This window comes from Gossypium raimondii, chromosome 5, assembly GCF_025698545.1.
Source record: "Gossypium raimondii isolate GPD5lz chromosome 5, ASM2569854v1, whole genome shotgun sequence".
In the NCBI taxonomy this organism is placed as follows: domain Eukaryota; kingdom Viridiplantae; phylum Streptophyta; class Magnoliopsida; order Malvales; family Malvaceae; genus Gossypium; species Gossypium raimondii.
This window is the reverse complement of record NC_068569.1, coordinates 331290-337289: the sequence shown is the minus strand read 5'-3', so window position 1 is coordinate 337289 and position 6000 is coordinate 331290. Positions and strand designations below refer to the sequence as shown.

Below are 6000 nucleotides of genomic sequence, written 5' to 3'. Positions count from 1 at the left end.
TTTGCCAGCATTCAACATAATTTATGTATTATTAGTCATAGAATTGTACAATTAAGATATCTTTAAAACCTTTAAATTTGGATGTTGATTGTTATAGCAGACCGAGTTTATTTTCAATTCATTAAAAAGGATTGAATGTATTAATGGTAATTGTTTATCAATAAGAAACAAATTATTAACATCAAAATTTTTTAAGGATTAATTAATGTAAGTTTGGGCATTGGTTTGGAGTCAGTTTTATTAAATATACGACCTAATCGATTTGGTTAACAAAACAAACCATTGATTACCTAAAAATTAAACAAATTAAAATATAAATATAAAATAAAATCACTTTTATATAAATATATTCTTACATTTTCTACTCATGTTTCCTATATTTAATATTCAATACTCAAAATTACTTATTTACTAAATATTGGTATTTTATATTATTTATAACACTGGAAGGTAATTGCATTTCAACTACAACAATGATTGTTGTAATAATTTCTTTGTAAACTGGAAAATTTTCATTTTAATCATCTAAAATCAAATACTTGTACGTTAAACAACAATTTTATTCACTTAACCTTAAATCCTTAACAACGTCTGTTAGTTAAATCCTATTATAAAATTCTTCCTTGATCAAGGTCAAACTACTCATTCATTCTTCTTCTTATTCTCTACCCCTCCACGCCACCCTTCCACCACCATCAGCTTCCTTACCGAGGCCACACTCCATGGCTACACCATTGCCAACTCCACCTAAATTCCCCTGCAGCCGAAAGCTCTCTACCGACACTTTGCTTGCCATGTTTACTTCTTTTCTCATCTTTCATTTTCATTTTCCTATCTCTAGCTTTTTCTTTAGATTTGTGCTTCCTACTCTGCTATTTATCTCATCTCTCAAGCTGCTAAACTCGGTTTTCGAAAAATAGAAGGCTTAAGTATTATATTTGCTCAATCTATTTTGTGCTGCTGATTTAAGGTTTTGATTATCTATGGATGCTAGTTGTGTCTGTTTGAAATTGAATGCAAGCAAAATGGAAATCGATTTCGTTTTGTTTCGTTTGGGGTATGAAATGTTAACTTTGTTCATTTTCTGATTCTTTGATTTTCACGTGTTGTTTGATTGTTTTCGGGTTGCAGAATTCCCGCAGTAAATAATTGCAAAAGTCGGTGTATGTTGTATATATATATATCTCTATATTATATGGTTTCTTATTTATTAAGAAGCCACGTTCATGGGGCTGCTTTGTTCCCATCGTTTTCAGAGCTGTGAATTCCACCGCAGCATCTGTTCATCCCAATGAAGTTTTCGCAGCAGACTTCCTCGCCGATCGCTTTTTTCTTCTAGTCGTCGGTTCGGTTGTGCCTTGATTTTGGACTCCCATATTTCTAATAGAGTCTGGAAGTAAGAAGACTTATCTTTCTTTGCTGTAAATTTAGTTTGAAAATGCCAAATAATTTGAGAAAAATAAAGTGAGAAAAGAAGAAACAATCGAAGATTTTAATGGGTTTGATGAGCAGTGACTAGCAGAATGGATTTGAAAGCTATAATCTGGTGTGGAGGGAAAAAGAATAAGAAGACTAGCCAACCATGAAAACTTTTTTAGGAGTAAATTTTAGTTTATGTATTTATAATTTTTAAAGTATTAAATTAAATTTTTATTATTTTTAGTGAAATTAAAATATAATTTTATTTTTATCCATTTAAAATCTTTAAAAGATTTAAATAGAAAACTTTTTACGAGTAAAAATGATGAATAGTGAAAAGGGTGAAATAAAAATATAATTTTATTTTTATTATTTTAAACTTTTTAAAAGATTTAAATAAAAAATATTTTACGAGTAAAAAATGATGAATAGTGAAAAGGGTAAAATAAAATGATAAAAATAATGATGTGATGTGTAAGTCAAACACTGGAAACTAAAATGAAAAATTTTTCTGTTCGAGTGATCAAAATAAGGGCAATTTATCAATAAAAGCCCTTTTTAAAAAAATTTATCGAAATGGGTCTATTTTTTGATTATTTACCGGATTGGTCCATTTTTCCCGAAATCTCGTCCACGTCAGCGCTATGTCAAGGGATGCGTCAGATATCATGACACGAGCGATGTCTTGCGATTCAGCAGAAATCGCGTCCTAGAGGAAGCGATTTCATTGAAGTCAAGACATCGCTACCGACGTACGAGATCGACCGCAAGTGAAAAAGTGCCCAATGGTCAAAATTTTGACCGTTGCCCCCCCAACGGTCAAATAAAAGAACACTATAAATACCCCCTACCCCTTTATATTTTTTCACAAACAAATCCTCTCTCATATTTCCTCTCAATTTTCTCTCAATTTCCTTCAAAAATTCTCATAAATTCATATTTAATTTCAATTTCCTTTCAATTTCATTCCAAAAATCTCTCAAATCCATATTTAATTTCAATTTGCTCTCAATTTCCTTTTTTAAAATAGTTTTAAATTTTTTTATATTTTTATAAATCGTAAAAATTTCTACGATTTCATCAATGGCCGGATCATTCACTCGTCTTGATAGGCATCACATATCGGTGGAACAAATGGAAATGGTAAGTGTTAAATTTAATTTTTAAATATTATTTAAGAATTTTTTATTTATGCTTTTTTAGATAATTATTAATTTATTATTTGTGTAATGGCCTAAATTCAAGGTTATCGGAACAGTGGTTTCGGGACCACAAATCCGATGAGAAAAAATTTATTTTTCTTATATTTTTATGGTCTACAATTTCACAAAATGATTTCGTGAAAATTTCGTTCGAAAATTTCGACGTTTGGGCACTCAATTTAGTCAAAAGGACTAAATTGTAAAAAGTGCAAAAGTTGAGTTCTACATGTTAGAGGTGTCCAATTGTTATGAAACTTTAAATTGGAGGTCCTTATATGGTAATTATACCATTGGTAACTTGGTAGACAAAATGGACATGAGATAAGTGAAATAGAAAATTTTTAAGTTAGGGGCAATTTGGTAATCTAGTAATTAAAATGAATTAAAAGGAAAAGATGGCAAAAATCATCATCTTCTTCATTAGGACGAAATCAGCAAGGGGAAGCCATAGTTAGGGTTTTCAAGCTTCCAAGCTCCATAGTAAGTGATCCCAAGTCCCGCTTTTAATGTTTTTACGCTTTTGGAGTCCCTTAGCTTAATTTAGCTTATTCTAGCAATAATTTAACCTAGGGTTTATATTTGGAAAAATACCCATAGGTGAAAAGTGTTTATTTTGATGTTTTATGATAGAATATGAAGCTAGAAATTATGTTAAACAACTTTTGTTAGCCGATTTTAAGCAAAAACGAGTAAAACGACATAATCAGAAAATACCTAATGTTCATAAGTACATGTTAGAGTGGGAATTTGATGTTGGCATAGAAGAGAAAAATTTTCATCATGTCATAAAACATAAGAATAAGGGATGAAGTTTAATTTCCGAGCCTTGGGTCAAAAATGTAATTATGTAAAAGTTTAAGGGTAAAATTGTAATTTTGAAAAAGTTAAAGTCAAGGGCTGTTTTGCTGAATGTGAGTATTAAATAAGTTAAATTTGCTATTTTAGATCAAGAAGAACGAAACTCGAGGTTAGACAAAGGGAAGAATAAAGTTGAAGACTAAGTTGTTGAATTGGACTATATTTGATACCGAGGTAAGTTTACGGTAAATAAATGCAATATTTCAATATTTATTATCAATGCTGTTATTTTCCAGCAACTATGAATTTATTTTATGAATTTATTTGATGATGATCTAAGCATGAAATGATAGAGAATTAAAATTAAAAGTCCAGTTGATACATAAGGATGGTCTTGGATACGAATGTCATGACATTTGGGTAAAGAGGTCCCATGTAAGACCATATCTGGGACATGGCATTGGCACCGAGATGAGAGGTCCCATGTAAGACCATGTCTGGGACATGGCATTGGCACCGAGATGAGACATGGCATTGGCACCGAGATGAGAGGTCCCATGTAAGACCATGTCTGGGACATGGCGTTGGCACCGAGATGAGAGGTCCCCCGTAAGACCATGTCTGGGACATGGCATGGGCACCGATATGAGAACATCCCATGTAAGACCATGTCTGGGACATGGCTTTGGCATGTTATTATCAGAAGAGACCCGAGTATCCTTATTATTCCAATGTAGCTCAACGGGCTTGTAAACGAATTATGTTCATGAAAGTTCAGTTTAAAGCATAAATGGCAAGCTCAGGTAAGTTATAAGAGTTAAGAACTTATTATACTATCAATTGATGTTCAACGATGCAGCAAGAGTTGAGTAAGTTATGTACACAAGTATTCTAAGTAAACAAGCAAGAGAACTAGTATGAGATTAACTAAAGAGTAAACTAGAGATATAGACATTTGAGTTTAATTATTTAAGTTAAATATTGTTATTTATTTGCTAGTAAACTTACTAAGCTTTATGCTTACTTTTTTATTTCTCTTTCTCTTATAGTATTGCAAAGCTACTTCAAGGATCCTAAAGAAGTCGGAGATCGTCCACACTATCAACCACAACTGCTCGGTATTTTATATCGAATCACGTTTGAGTTATGGCATATATAGGGATTTAGTTATTTTGTATGTTTGTGATTATGATTTTGCTAAAGAATGGTGTGTAAGTATTTGATGATGTATGGTTATTAAAATGGTTAAGTATGAAGGTATTTATTGTTATAAGAGTCTAGGTGATAAATTATGTATGGAAATCATGAAAGGATGAAATTTTGCAAAGAAACAGAATTCAGGCAGCAACAGTGACGTGACTTTGAAAAATCACCCAAGATAGTATAAAATGAATTAGAGGGTGAATGATATATGGAATTAAATCTTGTTGAGTCTATTTTCATTGAAAAATAACAATGTAGCGAAAGGAATTTTATATTTTAAGATATGTGAATTTTCGTGAGACAGGGTCAGAACAGTTTTGGTGTCCCCTGTTTTGAGTTTAGAAAATCATTAAAAATTGTACAAAAATGGTTATGAGTTATAGTTTATATGTATAGATTTCTCATTGAGTTTATTTTCTGTATAAACAAGTAAGAACTTCATATGAAAATCCTACAGTGAGAAAACTTATTTTTAGTGACTAGAGGTCAGGGCAGTCAGGTGGTGAAACAGGGGAGATTTTAACTAATAAACTGTACTAATTTGCTGAACCAAAAATTCTAAAAATTTTATGGTGAGTAGATATATGAGTCTAGTTTCAGGGAAAATTTACGGAATTAAATTTCGAGTTCTGTAGCTCAAGTTATAATTAATTTAGTAACTGCTGCGCGATTGGACAGATTTGCTGTAAATAGTGAAATAAAATTTCAAACCTAGTTTTTATGCTCCGAATTGGTAAGATAAGCTAAGTAATGCCTCGTGCTCGACTCCGGAAACGGTCTCGGGTAAGGGGTGTTACAATTTGTTATAAAAGTCTGTAGATCGGGTATTGTAATGCAATATCCGAAACATGCATGATCCTCCATCACGGTTGGTAGAGAACTACCTGCGGGAAGCGGGTTTAAAGGACGTGGCGACGGTAGGCTGGGGATGCAAGTTGTACCCGAAACTAATCAGTACGTTGATCGAGAGGTGGAGACCCGAGACGCACATATTTCATCTTCTATGTGGAGAGTGCACTATCACTCTAGAAGATCTGAGTCTGCAATTAGGATTGCCGGTCGACGGGAAGCCAGTCACAGGGATTGCTCAATCTAGCAATTGGGAGGCGGTGTGTTACGAGTTTTTGGGCGCTATTCCGGATAAAATGGAGGGAGGTAAGATCGAGATGGGCTGGTTACGTGACACATTCTCTGATCCGGATGAAAATTCAACCGAAATTTAAAGAATTTGATATGCTCGGGCATACATTCTTCAAATAATTGGAGGTTATCTGATGCCCGACACATCACGGAGCCGCGTACATCTAAGATGGCTCCTGAAAATCGTAGATTTTAGAGAAGCCGGTGAATTTAGTTGGGGGTCTGCCGTCTTGGCAAT

At 33.0% G+C, this 6000-nt stretch overlaps 1 long non-coding RNA gene across 1 annotated transcript; it reads left to right on the top strand.

The window, feature by feature from the left end:
• Nucleotides 1–3059: 3059 nt before the first annotated feature.
• On the top strand, nucleotides 3060–4671 carry LOC128041368 (uncharacterized). Its single transcript, XR_008196340.1, has 3 exons — nucleotides 3060–3101; nucleotides 3567–3653; nucleotides 4469–4671. It is a non-coding gene; the product is annotated as an uncharacterized LOC128041368 (long non-coding RNA).
• Nucleotides 4672–6000: the final 1329 nt, after the last annotated feature.